Raw genomic sequence first — 19073 nt, 5'->3', positions numbered from 1 at the left:
TCATGCTTATGTTCGTAGTAAGTGTGTGATAAGGAGAGGTGAATGTGGATGGCCCTCTCAGCAGAGATTACATTAATGGTGACAAAGTTATTTTAAGAAAGGTTGTCAATTGGTGGTAAATACAGTGTAGGCTCAGTTCTTTATCTCCTTAGGAGGATCAATGTCAAGTTCTGTTGGAAATATTCAAATGCTAGACGAGGATGGGAGAGCAGGTCTATCAACCAAAGAATAAAGAGACACCGCTTATGTAGGTTATGTTATGACGACAGGAAGGATGGCAGGGTTCCATATTGCATTATATTATCATTAGTGCAGTACACAAACCATATGAAATGTTCTGCCTTTTCTTGCCTGGATTGAACCTTAAATAAAAGTGTTTTCTGTTAAGACTATCTGTCTCCTGCATTGGGTCCTCACCTGCTCCACTTTCCGTGACAGAAACAAGAGAAAGCATTAGCCCGAGACTCAAAGAATAATAGCATCATGTAACAGTCTGCGCAGGTTTCCTATACTTGTTCAAAAGCAAGCCAGGCAGCTGTCCAGATTTAGAAATGTTACCATCATCTTGACTTCTAAGTACTTTGAATGTAAAAGCTCAGAAATATCAGAATACCATTATTAAGTAGTATTGTTAGGTGGTCCAAGAGTACAACTGACACGGAACAGTAATACAGGAAAAGCAATATTAGAAATGCCCTAACCTACATATATTTTTCAAGATTCAAATCAAGATTCAAAGGTTTTAATGTCATATGCACATAAGCTACAGTGTAAAAAATGGCAATGAAAATCTTATGACCTGAGCTCCTCCAACGATGCAATATATTGTAAGGGGGTGAGAGAAAGGGTAGTGGAAGGCACCTACATTCCCAACAGGTGGCTCCACCCTCTTCCAATTAGCAGTATTGGGAGCAGGTGTGGAGACCTCACACCTGGTGCTAATCACTCCCTCAAGGGAGACAAAGCACACAGAGTTGCTCAGTTGTGTGTGGCACATGGAGGGAGCAGGAGGCTCCCAGTGTAAGGAAACGTTTTTGTAAGCTGGTAAGTCGGTTAGCGGCCCGGCTACGTTAGCCTTTGTTTAATGGAAGGTATTTTTGGAGTTTGATAGCAATAAAGCCTTTTTGTGGATTTGAACTATGCCTCTGTCGTGATTGCTGCACTACCACTTTCCCCTTTATTTGCCCAGTCCTGTTACACTGGTGGAGAATGCGGGCGTAAGGACTAGGGCATTGCGTTCCAGGAATGCAGGGTTGTTGGTTGTTCCTAGAGTCTCTAAAAGTACGATGGGAGCCAGAGCCTTTTCTTATCAAGCTCCACATTTGTGGAATCAGCTTCCAGTTTGTGTTCGGATGGCAGACACCCTATCCGTTTTTAAGAGTGCGCTTAAGACCTTCCTTTTTGATAAAGCTTATAGTTAGGGTTGATTAGATTCAGCCCCTAGTTTTGCTGATATAGGCTTAGTTTGTCGGGGGACATCTTACTTCTTCCTTCTCTCTGTCTATACCTGTGTACTCTCATGTTCCGATTAACCCAGTTTACCCAAATTTCTTTATTTTTGGTGTCTATATACGCCGGGATCCGGAGTCATGGATGATCCTGCGGTCCTGTGTCATGGATCGCGAGTCCTGGATCTTGAGTCGTGGCTGTGGTCCTGGATCATAAGTCCTGGATGGATATCCTCATGGATTCATCTTCCTATTAGACACACATGCATTTCCAAACATTTGGACTACCTATGTTGCAAATGTATTATCTTTTCAATTTACACACGGCATCTATTGCACGTCTGTCCGTCCTGGGAGAGGGATCCCTCCTCTGTTGCTCTCCCTGAGGTTTCTCCCATTTTTCCCTTTAAACTGTGGGTTTTCTCTGGAAGTTTTTCCTTGTACGATGTGAGGGTCTAAGGACAGAGGGTGTCGTATTGTCATACTGATATTCTGTGAACTGTGAAGTCCACTGAGACAAATGTAACATTTGTGATATTGGGCTATATAAATAAACATTGATTGATTGATTGACCTAGCTCGGGTAACCAGAGCCTGGCTGACATGCAACCCTGAAAAGTTGAGTGTTTTAGAGAGGATAATGAAGGACAAATACCTTAGATCTCTGCCCTATGAGATCAAGAAAATGGCAAGCCAACATAATCCAGCCAGTCTGGATGAGTTGGTTAGCCTAGTGGAGAGCCACGTGGCCACAGCGGACCTGCTTAAGTCCACAAGAACAGACACCGAGTGGGGCCGGAAAGTCAGTGGGGAAGCATCAAGGACGGGACGGGCACGAGAACCGCCACGGGAACCAGAAGAGGTAAGGCGACGACAGTCCTACCTGCCAGAGGGCCAACCGCGTTGCTACCAGTGTAGGGGGACTGGCCACATTTCCTGGGACTGCACAGGGAAGGATGAGCTAATGCCGACCACCCACTCATCTGGTGCAAGACCCTGCCATCTTCTTGACTATTGCTGGGTACAGGAAAGCTCCCTGGCTCAAATGATACCAGTCAAATTAAATGGAAAAGAAGCAGAGGCGCTAGTGGACTCAGGAAGTGTGGTGTCCCTCATTCAACCCCACCTCCTCGACCGTTTGCCATCCGAAGAGACTGTGCCCGTCTCCTGTGTCCATGGGGAAACTAAATTATACCCCACATGCTTCATCCACCTTACCACGGTTAAAGGCAGCTGTAAGCTGAAAGTGGGGGTGGTTCCTTCCCTACCAGTCCCAGTCTTGGTGGGGCGAGACTGCCCACTATACAAGCACCTGCGGCACCAGAAGGAGGTGAGTCCCAAAAAGCCCAAGCGTGCCAAAGGAAAACGAGGGAAAGGACAAATTGCCACCCAGGGTACTTCTCCTCGGCAGTCCCCCAAAGTTGTGTGTGCTGTGCCGGAGGAGCAGAGGGGCAACCAATCTTCCAGTGCAGATGAGGCAAATGATAACCCTTTTGTTGCTTTCCCTGGAGACCTAAGCACAGGGGATGAGGAGGGTGAATTCTCATTGCTTCCAAATTTGAAGGGCCAGTCCGGGACCGCCCAGATGGAAGACCCCAATCTGTTGCATGCACGCAGCAATATTACGGAAATAGAGCTAAAACCAGTTCCAGGAGTAGACAATGAGGTGGCCAAATTTGAATACGGACCAAGGCTATCCAAAGCTCAGTTGCAGCAAACCAAGGAACTGGTTCAGCAGAGTTTGGATTTGTTCTCACTACGACCTGGACGCAAAACGATGGTGGAACATCAAATCCACACAGAGCCGGGCCAAAAGGTAAAGATGCGGCCCTACCGGGTGCCGGAGGCAAGACGGGCGGCCATTGAGCAAGAAGCGCAGAAAATGCTGGCTATGGGGGTGATTGAAGAATCTCACAGTGAGTGGACCAGCCCTGTGGTTCTGGTTCCTAAGCCAGACAAAACCAACAGGTTCTGTAATGATTTCAGAAAATTGAATGAAATCTCCAAGTTTGATGCGTATACTATGCCCAGGATAGATGAGCTGATTGATCGGCTTGGGGAAGCCAGGTATATCAGCACTCTGGACTGGACGAAAGGGTATTGGCAGGTCCCACTTGAAGCAGCCTCAAGAGAGAAGATTGCCTTCGCCACCCCCACAGGGCTGTACCAGTATACTGTGCTTCCAATCGGGCTTCATGGAGCACCGGCCACGTTCCAGAGACTGATGGACAAGGTCCTGAGGCCACATCGTGAGTATGCAGCTGCCTATGTAGATGACGTTGTTATCCACAGTGACTCATGGGATAGCCATCTCATAAGGCTTGCAGCAGTGCTGGAATCTCTCCGCAGGGTGGGCTTGACAGCCAATCCAAAAAAATGCAAGCTTGGACTGGAGGAAGCTGAATACCTGGGCTTCACAATTGGGAACGTTAGACCACAAGAAAGGAAGGTTCAGGCGATCCAGGACTGGCCACGGCCATCAACAAAGAAACAGGTGAAAACATTCTTGGGTCTGACGTCCTATTATTGCCGTTTCATCCCAAACTTCTCCACAGTAGCCTCTCCCCTTACAGACCTGACCAGAGACTCACAGCCGCTAATGGTCAAGTGGACAGGAGAGGCTGAACACGCCTCTGAGGGACTGAAGAGGGCTCTCTGTGCACGGCCGGTGTTGATGACCCCAGACTTCAGCCAGGGGATGATTGTGCAGACGGATGCGTCGGAGGTGGGCATAGGAGCAGTACTATTCCAGGAGGTTCACGGTGAGGAACATCCCGTCATGTACATCAGCCGGAAGCTGAACACAAGGGAACAAGGGTATGCTACTGTGGAGAAAGAAGGCCTAGCAATAAAATGGGCGCTTGAGCGCCTCCGGTATTACCTCTTGGGACGTCACTTCACTCTGGTAACTGATCATGCCCCACTGATCTGGATGGATGGATGCAAATAAAAAAGACGCAAACGAAAAGTTTAACTTTTCTATCGTCCACAGAGCCGGGGCCAAGCATGGGAATGCAGATGCCCTGTCCCGTAGAATTGCCCTGTGGACCAAGGTCGCCTTTCCTAGGCCAGAACTGAAGGGGGGGGGGGGGTTTGTAAGGGGCTGAGAGGCAGGATAGTGGGAGGCACCTACATTCCCAACAGGTGGCTCCACCCTCTTCCAATCAGTAGTATTGGGAGCAGGTGTGGAGACCTCACACCAGGTGCTAATCACTCCCTCAAGGGAGACAAAGCACACAGAGTTGCTCAGTTGTGTGTGGCACATGGAGGGAGCAGGAGGCTCCCAGTGTAAGAAAACGTTTTTGTAAGCTGGTAAGTCGGTTAGCGGCCCGTGTCATGGCTTGGCTCTTGGCCATAACAAAAAGCGTGGGAAGGACGAGAACATATATGAAAAATAAATGTATTAACAGAAGCTTAACCTAAACCAAAAACATTAACACAAAGGAAAAACAAAAGACGAAGCGACGTAGCTGCTCCGAGTTCAGGTCCTCTGCGGGAGGAGATTGCGGGTCTCACTCAGGCCCTTTAACCCTCTGGTACCGGCCGCCAGGTGTCCTCAATCCCAGCTGATAGACCAAAGGGAAAACCTTAAAGGAACATACACACACACCAGAGATAACAAGGCAGGGGTCGTCACACCCACCCCCTTAAAGTCGGTGTCCCCAGGACCACCGGCACACCAACCCCAACCCTGACAAAACAAAAAAACACCAGTAATGAACAACAAAAATACAAGACATAAGGCACCCCACTTCCAACAAAACCAACAATTGCAACATACAACCCTCACACTGCCAAACGCTCCTCCAACACCCAGCCACATCTTTAGCAACACAGGTAAGCTACCTGAGAAGCACATTTTAAAAGGATGGGAAGAGCGAGAACGATTTATCAAACAGTATGACAGACAATACATTACCGTCACGGCCCATGTTTCCTCAGTTGCAGCAGTTAGTTTCACTGGCTTTACTGCAATGCACCGCAACGTGGCCAATGTCGCCACACCTGTAACATTTCACCCTACTGCAACGTCTCTGGATGTGACCAAGCCCACCGCAGGAATAGCACTTCCGGTCGTTGGCATGCCCACAGTCACGAGCCATGTGTCCTTGGTCTCCACACCGATAGCAGGACATTTCCTTGCCCCTTCCTCGACCCCTGCTGCCGCGGCCACGACCACCATAAACGCTGCCGCCACCACGACCACTTTGACTAGTGGGAAAATGCTTGGTCTTCCGGTTTCTAAACATGTTTTTGTCCATAGCACGAGTGATCACGCAAGAGGACGTGGCGTCTGCCAACACTGTAGAGCTCTCCTCAGACATTGACTCAATCGGACCGCCAGTCACTAAAAGCACAGGGGGAACATCAGTCAAGACTCTGCTACCTGCCAAACCGTTGCCCAGGATGAACTGTATCCCCTCGATTGGCAAAGCTGGACGTACACCAACAGCCACCTCACCCTTAACAAAACCACAGTCAATATACATCCTATGAACAGGAATAGGAAGAACTTTTAATCCCATTCTCCAACTCAGAACGGTGTCACCAGTGTCACTTTCATAAGATAGAGGCAAAACAGAGTCAACAATATAGGAGTCAAAAGCTCCTGTGTCTCGCAAGATTTTTATTGGAACTCTGACATTACTACCTACCAATGACACCGTCTTGTATAAATGGAGCATAAGATGCCAAAACCTCAGATCGACATAAGTGGGATGTAAGCACATCGGCAACACAGCAGCTTTTCACAGGAGCAGCCAACGCAACAGGCCCAACAAAATATCTTCCTCCCTCAGATGTTGCTCTAAGAGCAGGACAGTCTGCCTTCCAATGGCCTTTTTCAAGACAGTAGTGGCAAATATCATGATTATCCACCTCAGATTTGACCAAACCCAATTTCCTTGGCTCCATCCCAAATGAACCAACATCAACAGCCTTTCTACTTCCCTCAAAAACAGCCTGGGCCCCAGAGCGCCCTCCGAACCTGCTCTTATGAAGCAACACAAACTCATCAGCTGCCACAGCAGCTTCAGCCACAGAAGTGACCCTGTGTTCCGTTATGTAAGTCGCAATATTGTCAGGAAGAATATTTTTGAACTGTTCCAAAGTCATGAGCTCACACAAATCGTCAAAAGTAGTGACGTCAAGAGCAGTTAACCAACGCTTAAAATGAACAGACAAATCCCTCGCCATCTCCACATATGTTTGATCTTGTTTTTGCCCAAAGGACCTAAAACGCTGTCGATAGGCCTCTGGCACGAGTTCATATGCTCTAAGCACCGCCGATTTTATTTTACTATAGCTAAAGCTATCTTCCAGACATAAAAGAGGAATATGCAGACCGTGCTCTTCCTGTGAGAACACACTGAAGCATCAGAGCGCAGTCCGCATCAGGCCAATCTCTAGCCCTAGCTACACGTTCAAATAATTAAAAAAACGTGTCAGGATCACTTTCATTAAAGTGAGGCAGCAAGCGCAGGTTATTAACATCAAAACGATGAGACCTGGGCACCTGTTCACCCTGCCCCTCACCGGACAACGCGCCATCTCTGAGAACAGACAGGCGATGTCCCTCCAACTCTATCTTGGCTTTCTCAGATTCTTGTCGCATCCGCTCCACTGTGATTTCCTTCTCAATTCCCATCTTATACTTCACTCTGTCATGTTCCAGCTGCAACAACAACCTTTCCTTCTGCTGCTCAAAAGAAAGTGCACTAGCCTGAAAAAGAGGTTTTAACAAAACCCCCTCTTCCTTTGTAGCAAAAACTCCTGTCTCCTTTAATGTCGACACTATAGAATATTTTATGTTGTCTTTCACCCTTCTATCACCGACAATAGACACAGAGAAATGCTCAGCAATTAAGAGCAGCTGCTCTCTTGAGAAAGTGGCAAGAGACTCCTGAAACGGAGCTTCAATAAATGCCTCTACGTCAGCCATCTTAATTTACACCGAGCCCTCACCGGAGCACAACACTGGACCTTTAAATCGAAAGAAGAGAACAAAAACAAAAACAAAAACAAACCGGACAGATACCACCACCAGTTTATTATGCGTCCAAAGTGGAACACTAATTTTTTGATTGGAGTTTCCCCACTAACTCACCATCCCACTGACTAATCTCCTCCCTAGTCTTCATGCAGTTACTTGTGGTGGGTATTTATGCACTGGAGACCGCTGGTCCAGCAAAGCGACTAGGAAGCTAGCAACATTACTGAGACCACGGCCATGCTCCCAAGCCGAAGCTTCAACCACTTTCTCCGCAACACTACACACCCCACTCAACGATCCCAAGGGAACCGCCGCTTAACCTGCCAGGGAAAACTCTGCACCGTTCCGCACTGCTCCACATGCAACGCACCAACAAACCCACACAAGAGAGAAAGGAAAAAAATTAAACAAACAGCTGACCACGGCTAAGAACAACTAGCAACCACTCTCCTGGAATATAATACCAAACAAATCAAAGCCTCACAAATTAATCAAATCAGTCCCCAAACAACAATCTGAAATCTAATGTCCTTCCCACAACGAGCCGAAACAACGAAACCGGCCGCAATGCAAATGTGCTCCCAACACTTTATACATGCGCACTAACTCCCAACACAAATCTTACCTATCCGTTGCTGTATCACAGATAAAAGAAGTGGACGATCCCCCATCTGTCATGGCTTGGCTCTTGGCCATAACAAAAAGCGTGGGAAGGACGAGAACATTATCAACAGAAGCTTAACGTAAACCAAAAAAACTAACACAAAGGAAAAACAAAAGACGAAGCAACGTAGCTGCTCCGAGGTCAGGTCCTCTGCGGGAGGAGATGGCGGGTCTCACTCAGGCCCTTTAAACCTCTGGTACCGGCCGCCAGGTGTCCTCAATCCCAGCTGATAGACCAAAGGGAAAACCTTAAAGGAACATACACACACACCAGAGATAACAAGGCAGGATTCGTCACAATCGTCCACAGAGCCGGGGCCAAGCATGGGAATGCAGATGCCCTGTCCCGTAGAGATGCCCTGTGGACCAAGGTCGCCTCTCCTAGGCCAGAACTGAAGGGGGGTGTGTGTAAGGGGCTGAGAGGCAGGGTAGTGGGAGGCACCTACATTCCCAACCGGTGGCTCCACCCTCTTCCAATTAGCAGTATTGGGAGCAGGTGTGGAGACCTCACACCGGGTGCTAATCACTCCCTTAAGAGAGACAAAGCAAACAGAGTTGCTCAGTTGTGTGTGGCACATGGAGGGAGCAGGAGGCTCCCAGTGTAAGGAAACGTTTTTGTAAGCTGGTAAGTCGGTTAGCGGCCCGGCTACGTTAGCCTTTGTTTAATGGAAGGTATTTTTGGAGTTTGATAGCAATAAAGCCTTTTTTTTTTATTTGAACTCTGCCTCTGTCGTGATTGCTGCACTACCACTTTCCTCTTTATCCAGTCCTGTTACAATATATAATAAAATACAAATAAATATATTTACAAAAATGTTTCACAGGTGAAGACTTTTTTAGGAATCATTTATGATTTATTACTGACAATGGATCATGGAATGGTGCTGCAATTACACAAATTGCTTACATGTGTGACATTGGATTTGGTTTTGCTGTGAATACATATTACAGGGAGGATGTACAGACGTGTGCCATAGCATCATCTAAATGCAGCTGACCTGGTTTCAGAGTCGTGGGAATAGCAGTGCCACAGATGCATTTGATTGATTTTGCTAACTCATAACTTACGAGCCCTTCGTATGTTTTTGCTGTATGTGGCCCTTATTGTAGTTTCCCCACGGCATACGCACAGAAATAACATCTGCTGGCCCATCATAAATACGTTGACCAGTGTAAAAGAGGTCAGATTCTCTGAAGATCTTTAGCATCACATTCATCTTTTCCTGAGTCCTGATGAATTCTCCTTAACTTCTTTCCTTAACCCCGTGACACATTTCTCTTAGGTTGAAGAATAGTGGTTAGAAGAGCACATAGGATCAGATTTTTTTGAACATTTGACCGCAACCGCAGTGTCATTGCTTCTCTCTGACACGTTGTGATAGTGAAGGCACAGCATGGCTAATAAAGAAGGAGCAGACCAACATCATCCGTCAAATCAATCTGTCTGATGCTACAACTGATCAGACATGACAGACTCTGTCTTCCTCAGAGGGCTTACCAGTGTCAGCAAAGCAAAAATGCATCATGAAAAGCAAGAATAAAGTATTATGGGAGATGGAAGCAACCGTTTCTGCTGGGTTCACTGTCTGCCCCGCTCTTTCTAACCTGTTAACCTACTAACAATAAATCAACATGACACAATATTGATTATTTAGCGCAGGTGGTTTCTGGTGATGTCAAAAGGACCTACAGTATTCCACCTTTTAGACTTCAAAGTAACGCATATGTGTCATAACAACCAGTGAGCAGACCACATGTTAAAAACAACAATGGCGACTCCTAAAGAGGTTTGTGTAGATGCTACTGTTGCATCAGTTGTAGGTAGGTAGGTAGGTAGGTAGGTAGGTAGGTAGGTAGGTAGGTAGGTAGGTAACAGCGCCATATAGATAGAAGAGTTACGACATCTCCGTTCACTCCAATGGACCAGTTTTTTTGACAGCAATGGCGGATCGTTGAGCTCTCAATAGTTCCCCGGAAGTTAGCTTGACGCTGACTTGCGGGGCTATCTGCGGCTAGCAGCGCAGTAGAGTTGCAGCATAATAGACCGCTCGTGTTGGACTTTTAAATGTAAGAAGACGTTCAAAGATTTATATTGCGGATATTATCAGCACATCTGAGTCAAATTAACATGTGTATTAAAGGATGTTAGTGGATCCTGAAGGATTATTTGAATTATTTGAAGTATTAAAGTAACGTGTTATGGCAGGAAAGTTAAATCTGGTATATTCATTTTAATGTCACCTTATATATATTCATGTGTGTTAAATTTGAAGGGACAGTAAATTTTCCCTCCCCAATATATTGAGGTGAAGTCTTTGTGTTTAGAGAAGGATGGGAGCAGGGGACATCCTAATTTGGGGATAGCTCCAAAACTCTGGAATGTTTCCCTCATAAAAGAAGAGTGTGCGTTACACATGCTTGGGGCAAATGTGTGTGTTTTCATTGCAGTAAATATATGTGCTGCATGATTACTGTTCAACTATACCTCTGTTCTTATTCTTTCATGTGTGGGTACTAAATGGCTACAAATATTGTGGAGAAATTAGCTTAAACATGTTTTATTACTCTATGAAATGGAAGCAGCTTTTATGATAGGGACGAGAGAGCATTTTCAGCATGTCAATTATCAGGGAAATCTACTTGTTTTCAATAGATGTGTGTGGTTAATTACTTTGTATTAATAATAACAGTATGTGTAAAGGAAGCTGGAAATATGCAATGTGAAACCTTTTATTTGAAGTAAAGATGTGAACAATAGCTCAAACAAATGGAAAGGCGGTAGGACAAATGAGTGTGTTCTCTATATTAGGCCTGTGTGAAGTTTGACTATTTGAAAAGCATCTCTAATACTGCTTAAGAGCATAGGTAATGTGTTCCTCGTTATTATTGATATGAAAGTAATTAACATGTATTACGTATATTTAGCCAACTATAACAACTATATCTTAAAACATACTTTTAACTTGTGTGTGGCAGCCTGAGGCGGGAAGATGGACACAGGGACAAAGGGCCATAAAGGGGATGTGTGTGTGCTGGCTGCAAGATGTGAAATAAGATAAGGAAACTTGTTGTTGAGAGCAAGTTCGTACCAGACACCAAAAGGTGTCTGGTCTTCGTCAAACTGAAAGAGACTTTTTGTTTCCGGGTTTCTTCTGCTGTGTCGCACTGATTGGGTGCGACAGGCCATGTGTTGGTCTCTCCCAATAAGATGACCTCTGGGGGAAGCATTCACACACCTCCTCCTGTGTTTTAGTATGAAAGCCTGTGTTTTCCTTTGGTTCGCGCTCTTGTTTTTGACCGGCCGTTCCTGAGACCTGTCTCACACGTGGTAGAACCTGAGCCCGGAGTACTCTGCAGAGTGCTTCGTGATTCCTTGGTATTTGTATTGTTACCTTGTATCATTAAAACAAGATTATTGTTTCACTTGCATTCTGGTGTTTCTTAATCCCTTCCTTTTTACGAATTTACCCAGCTTATCAAACGACACACGGAGACGAGGTTGGTTTTAAACATCCTCCAAATCTCCAACAATCCCGTGAAGATTATCCCTAAATCAGTAGATTTAGGGAACGTTTACAGATAACAGATCAGGCTAGGATTCCGGATAAAGTTCGCAACACACGTTAACCACGAACAGCCTATTAATCCGTTCTCCTAATGTTATTTCAACCCAACGTTGTGGAGTTAGAGAAAAGGGGCTTCTTAACGTGCTTTTATCCGGGGGGGAGGGAGTTAAACATTAGTTAAATATAACATTGGGGCGTGTGATTGTAGTGGGTGGAGATGGTGAAATGAGGATATCCATGTTAGAGTTCAAGCTAGTATAATATAGTTCACGTTAAACAATAATAAGGAAGAGAGCTATTTGTGTGATACAGATGTAGCACTTCATTTCAGACTCCAGCTTACAGCTTCCTGCCTACGACCTGCCTAAAACCAGTATAGAGGAATGTTAAGCCCTCCCACTATTTTCCAAGAGGGCGTTGCCAGATTTTCAATTTCAGGTTTTAACCAGGAGATGGCGCTTCATTCACAAATACAGAAGGACAAGTTTCATGGACTTTCGGTTGTGTTTTGAAGAGCATTTGAACACATCAATATTTTAGATCAACTAAAGTATATCTAATCTTGTAATTCAATAATATATAGTCTTTATATATTAAATAATCATAATTATAATGTAAATGTTTACATTACACTTTTTTATTTGTTATGCTCATACTTTTACCTTTACAATCGTTTGCTTTAATATGCAGTATATTTTTTGTATATTTTTGTGTTTGCTTCCTCCTGCTCCCTTTCGGACACATACTGTATGATTTATTATTATTATTAATATGAAGATATTATTAAGATAAGATAAGATGTTACTTTATTGATTGAACATTTTAGTTTAGAATGTGCTGTCCCACGGTAATAATAATTATTATTATTATTTAAAACAATAGGTGCTTTCACACCGTCTACAGTTTGATTTGTATAGAGGGAGCTCTGTCAGTGTTCGAATTACCCATTTGCTTTCGGGGAGCCCTATTTTTCAGAGCACATCCTGCTACTAAATATGTCACACGCACGCTCTGTTGACTGGCGCAGCAGCGCGGATGCTATAAAAACACTCTTCTACTAATACAGACGGTGTCACTGTGCCGGCGGATGTGGCCGTTGTTGAAGCCTCTTCAGGCTCCGCATCGGCAGGCCTCTCCCTCGGTGTGGAGCTGTCAAGCTCGACCCTAACGCCGCTTACAGCCGGCCAACTAAAAGTTGTTTTCCGTTCACGTTGTCCTTTTTAGACTCCTTCGCTTCTTTGCTTGTGAATCCAAAAGCTGTGACGCTTGGCTGTTTTCGTTTTGCCATATTTTTTATTACAAAGCCAGAGTTAAAAAAATATCAATATGAACATTTCAAATACCGCGCCGGCATCACCGCCATAACCGCCATAACCGCCATAACCATAGCAACATAAGTAAGAATGCAGCGCCGCCACGTACAGATGGCAACACCCAGACATATTCACAAATATAAAACAAATATTCAGAAACTGTAATGAACAATAACTATTATTTATTTCAAGAACTGTTATTTACAGAAACTCAACATTTCTAATCTGTGTGACACAAATATGCAAGATTGTTTTGGGCTCCCCCTATTTATCTCAAAGTCAGCCTTCAGGGGAGCTCCCTCCCTCTTCAGGGGAGCCAAGCTCCCCCTAGCTCCCCCCCATTTCGAACAGTGTCTCTGGCTGAATGGCCAGCGATTAGGTGCGGCGCATTTATCATCGGTGATCAGAGCTAACTGACTGCCGTTAGATTTCATTTAAAAAACAGATCTGATTTTAAGACTATTTCTGCGCTCATAAAGAACTAAAGAATAAGAATAATGCGACTTGAACTGGTTTAATTAATTAGTGAGTTTATTTAACACTAGAACCGCCAATCGGGTCAATTTGTGTGATGTGTGTTGTGTGTGTGCAATGTAACTTTTTTTCAATAAAATATTAAAGTCTCCCAGTCCGTGACTTTTCCTGAAAGTGTGTTATGTAGCACCCTATGTTGTTAAAAATGGCATTCTAATTGCGGGATTTGACGGGTTTAGGTAGGCCTATACAAAAACCTCTGGCGGTTCTAGTGTTAAGGTAATTAGGTACAGTAGAAGCCCTTTTTTGATCAGTAATGAATTTAGCAGTTGAACATAAAAGTCAACTAACTGAGGGTCACTTGCAATGACAGTGTTGTGTCTAACTGTAAGCTTGTCACTCAGAGTAACCTACAGTTAATTTAGCTGCTGGAGAAGAAAGATCAAGGGGGGAGGGGGGGAGAGAGCTGTGGTTGATTGGCCATTAGTTGTGTAAATACACAGCTGAGAGCTGCCGTTTCATTCAGACTGTTTAAAAAACGGTAACAACGGACTATTTTTCTTAGCGGATGCATGTCAATTTAAATCAATACATACAACTATTTTTTAAATCAATAAAAACATGTTCTAAATCCATAAAAGCATTTAAATTAATATTGGGAGTCATGTCGTTACTTTGTTGAGAATGTGGCCGTGTAATAAGCGGGATAATTTGCAGCGACTTGTTCCTTATGGGGAAAATAACACCCTTCATCCAGATGAGGATCCCTCCGCTACGCTTTGGGATCCTGATTGACCGACGAAGCTCCATTAAAATATACATATTTTTGGTGAATTACTGAGTTTAGGCATGTTAATAACGTTTTAATGAAGTTAAATACAGTATATTAGTATGTGTCAGTGATTTCATGTCAATTCGGCGAACATAAAAATAAATGATCGTGGTGAAGATGATGATTAAATTAGGATTAAAAATCGAGAGCCGGGCTGCATTTCCTCCCGTTCGTTTTTTTCGAATAACAACATTATTTTGTTAAATAACAACATGGTGATGTTTTGTAAATGATTACATGTCTCTTATTTAGCACAGTAGTATGATATCCGTGACATATGGATCTTAACAAAGTTCCGCTGTACATCCAGCGTACTGTATCTGACTTTATTTCACATGAGCTCCAGTGTGGAACCCCACTGCACCCCCTGGTGGATCAATGATCCATTGCAGCTGGCTTCATTATAATTACATTTATCTATCACGGGGGCGGTCTCAAGTCAAGCTGGAGGTTTTCCCTTGAGCGAGCGCAGATCACGTACCAATCACGGCCCTCGCGTTTCAAACTGTCTGAAATGAATCGCTACATCTGTACATCGCTATTGATATGGATTTAGAGTGCATATTTGAGACTTCCAAACAGTAAACAAAAACGTATCTTATGGGTGAGTGTTTTTAGCAGAGCCATATGATGTCCTTGTGATTCTGTTGATTATTACCTGCCTGTATTATGTTGCAGCTCAGCTGATTTTGGATTGATGGCAAAGGGAGAAGGACTTAAGTGAGAGTGAAAACACAAGGTAAGTTTCAAATAGGTCAGCAATTTCCCATCCTATAGGTTGCTAGGTGTATTTAACCCTTTCTCCTGTCTCCTTCTCTCAGCACAAGAACCCCAGGGGGATTCAACAGAGCCTGAAGACCTGCAATGAGACCCTCACCCTGCACCTGAGTCTCAACTCCCAGAGTTTTGCAAGCCTCTTCCTGTTCCTTATTTTTATTAAACAGACGTTAAGCTTCCCAATGGTGTGGTCTTCGTTTTGTGAAAAATATGATTACCTCACATATGTTGTTGCTGTTGTTGTCTTTTGTGATGGTTAAATTGCTCCTGCTGACTTTAGCCAGCCATTCTTTCTCCTCTCTGTGTCAGTGGGGAAACTTTACATGTGTACTCCTTTCTCTGAGCGCTTGGAGCATCCCCAGGCAGCACAGCAAACCATGGGGGAGACGATATGCCAGGATAACACAGAGGAAAAGGCACAGACAAACTACATGATATGCTATTCAATGTTTATTGAATTCCATTTATTTACAATGGATGTTCCTAAAACAACACATTTAACATAATCATCATCATGCTGCTGCTGCTAGTCCTTCGACTCATTGTGCTGTCAGTTGACAATCATTGATAGGCACCTGTGGGTCTCCTGTCTTTTCTGAAAGTCATAAAGATTACATTAGTACTTTAGATGACTTGTGTCCTCAATTACCAGGGGATTACTGAAACCACCATGAATTAAAGAAATGGTAAAAATGTATCTAATCTGAATTTTGAAGGATTCGTTCCCATCCCCTCACTCTAAATATATCAATAAACATTAGGATGTGATGCTCCTGACTACCATACAGGTTTAAGAAGATAATATTTGTTTTAAAGAATTCAAAGCAATAGACAACAGGCTCTTTAACCAAGGCAACGATAGCCTAACATGTATAACAGGTAAGATAGCTGTTCACACTATGTATATTTTTCTAATTTTTGTAATGCTATTTTCCCTGAACCACGCGACGATCAAGCATTTTGGACCTCCGTTGTCGCAACTCTTCTCTCTATATGGCGCTGGTAGGTAGGTAGGTAGGTAGGTGATATTGTAACTATTGAGACATCATGAAACTCCTCCCACTCAAATTAAAGTTCATTTTTCAATTTTTTTCTTGCATGTCAATACTTCACATGAACAAACTCATTATCAGCGTGCTAACTCAGATCTTTACTGAGCGTACGCTTGGATCCTGTCATTGAGGATGTTTATTTACTGTAGGTCCATTCTAATTTCACTAGCAGACACGAGCCACGCTCACCCACCAGTGTGTTATATGTATATTTTTGTTACATTTGTTATATAACACAGACATTGTATTTATATAACACAATCACCATGCATTTGCCTCAAGGGCCCGTTCAGCCCAATTACAAGAAATAAATCCTTGTACTCTGGATAATGTAACGATATTGCCAGAGAAGCACACCCACCATCTGTTCCCCTCAGGTTAGCTCTGTCAGCTCTGTGCGCACTGTTGCAGGTCAATGCACTGCTGGTGCTGTTAGCATCGTTAGCTGCTAGCCACCATTCAACCCACTAAAAACAAATGAAATGTTTAAAATGATGACCAATTCGTTTTTTTACTCAGAAACACGGTTTCAATAAATTAAATTAAATGTGTTCATTCTTCCCTTATAATGCTACGATGTGAACAACAAACCTGAACCATCAGGAGGAAAGTTCATGTTATGTTGTTCATCTTGTCAAATGAACACCTTTCAGAAGCGGCCATGTTTATTTCACAGTTCAGACTTCTTAAATTGATCAGGTTTGAATGCATACATGTTTGTTTGCAGCTGATGTTGTTACAGTTACAATAGAATCGGTCAACTTTTTCCAAATGTCCAAACTTTGATGGTCTGTATTATAAAACAACCACATTTAGTTATTTAGTATTCATATAATTTAATCCACAATCCAATGTGCATAATATTATCACAAAAAACAAGTTTAACTTTAAAGCTATTATAGTAAAGTATAAAAAAGGTTAATTTTCAATGGACAAAAAGTTTTTTTTCCAGTTTTGTTATTAAACACATCAAAATCCCCTCCAAAAATTATTCATACATATTTATTTATCTCTAAACACAAAGACACTATTACTACTGGTACTATTTTTAGTCTATCATCTCCTTGTGATTTCCCAGTTATTATGAAATACCAACAAATCAAAAGCTCACCACAATGTTCTAAACACTTTTCAGAAAGCTATTTTTCAATCCTCCATTGAATGTTTCAATTTGTCTGCTAAACTCAGACTTACATAAATCACTATAAAATATGATGTCATCAGGGTAATCTCAGTTTGGATTTGGAGACATTTATCAGAAGGTTAGCGTTATAAACAAACAAGCTTTGAATTTGTGGGTATTTACTAAAAACACTATCAAGATGCATGGGTAAGTGCACCCCACACACAACCATGCCCCCACCCCCACCAGGAGTGTCAGTCATCACAAACTTGTGCTGTGCAGCCAAACACTGTTCAAATGTTCAGGAAATCTACAGGGAGTCCCAAAGTACACTGAAAAAACAGTAACGTTCACTTTAACAAAAATAATAACTGTATTAGGTTAGCTGAAAGCAATAATATTAAGTTGTATATTAGTATGTTCAACTAACCTAATACAGTTGTGACCTCTTTTGACATAATTCATTTAATAAAGTCAACATTTACATGTTTACATTTTCAGTGGAGCTCAAAAATACTAAGATGATTTTGATATCCTTAAAGCTATGGGGGGGGGGGGGGGGGGTATATAACTATATGTGAGGTGGTTCGGTGAAGAGCATCAAGCTAAGTCTAATGTCATGGATCACATGTCATGGAGCAAAGAGACTAAAAACAGCTGACAGAGCATCAGGGCCGCATCACAGCCCTGACACACCTGCACCCAAAAACAGACTCAACAATAAATACATCTGCACAAATGAGCACGGAGCGGATTGCGTCACTGAGAGACGCTGACGTCATGGTGTTTGTTAATAATACGCAGCTCTATGCGGCTGATCGGCACTCAAAGGCCCCGGAATGATGCACACAAAGAACCGGAACACCCAGTGCCTCCAGTTGCTCCACCCTCACCGCCGCTCCGCTCTGCTCTGCAGGGTGGATGCTGCTCCGTCACCCAACCCCCCCAGCCCCCGTCCATCACAAGCATAGACACACTCTCTGCACCCGGGGACGCAGCCTCCTCCCCCGGCCTGCGTCTCCTCCGCAGCATCCCTTACCTCTAAGATGAAAATCCTCTCGGGCATTAATCCATGGTCAGCCCGGCTGTGCTCGCTGCCTCTCGGTCACCTTTTTCCCGACGTTGCGGCGCGGAGAGAGCGAAATAAATAATGATCAGAGCCCTGCCCGTTGTGTCCTATCGGGAGGCGAGGGATGCGCCCACCCAGCCCGCAGACACGCGAAGCTTCCCCGGGTCCGGATTCCGAATCAGCCGCAGAGAGAAGTGACGCTCAGCATCCTCTGCAGAAAAACGCTGAAATCGAAGCAAAATATCCTCTGGTTTGTGTTTCCGATCGCCTGTTCCTCCTCCACAAAACAGTGGGCCTCTCTTCCTCGTAATGTCTCCTCCACACACACGCACACACACACACACACACGCGCAGAGCGGAGCAGCTCTGTCTCATTTAAAGAGATAGGACCGAGCAGCCTTTCTGTTCTTATGTAACCTGAGCAGCACTGTCTCTCTCTCTCTCTCTCTCTCTCTCTCTCTCTCTCTCTCTCTCTCTCTCTCTCTCTCTCTCTCTCTCTCTCTCTCTCTCTCTCTCTCTCTCTCTCTCTCTCTCACACACACACTGTGTGTGTTGGGGTTATTATTCGTAATATGTAGGCCTACTGTGGTGGAATAATTACTTAACGAGTCCTTATTATGCTTGTCATTGTTTCAGTACAGTTCAATTGCTTTTATTTTCCTAAACGGTTATCAACCGTTAGTGCCAAAGCACAGTGGCGGTTCTAGACCAATTTGACTGGGGGGGCCACTGGGGGACCAGTTATTTTCTGAGGGGGGCACAAT

The 19073-nt window shown here is 43.9% G+C and overlaps 1 protein-coding gene across 2 annotated transcripts in view; it reads right to left on the bottom strand.

Moving 5' to 3' along the window:
• fbxl16 (F-box and leucine-rich repeat protein 16) overlaps nucleotides 1-18697 on the bottom strand; it is a 91016-nt gene extending 72319 nt beyond the window's left edge. For both annotated transcript variants that reach the window (XR_013801393.1, XM_079643397.1), the window contains exon 1: nucleotides 18280-18697. The gene's annotated coding sequence lies outside the window, so the exon portion shown is untranslated. The remainder of the gene's footprint in view (nucleotides 1-18279) is intronic.
• Nucleotides 18698-19073: the final 376 nt, after the last annotated feature.

This window comes from Notothenia rossii (genome assembly GCF_949606895.1).
Source record: "Notothenia rossii genome assembly, chromosome: 8".
NCBI classification, from domain to species: Eukaryota; Metazoa; Chordata; class Actinopteri; order Perciformes; family Nototheniidae; genus Notothenia; species Notothenia rossii.
The sequence above is the reverse complement of the archived record's forward strand: the minus strand, read 5'-3'. Positions and strand labels throughout refer to the sequence as shown.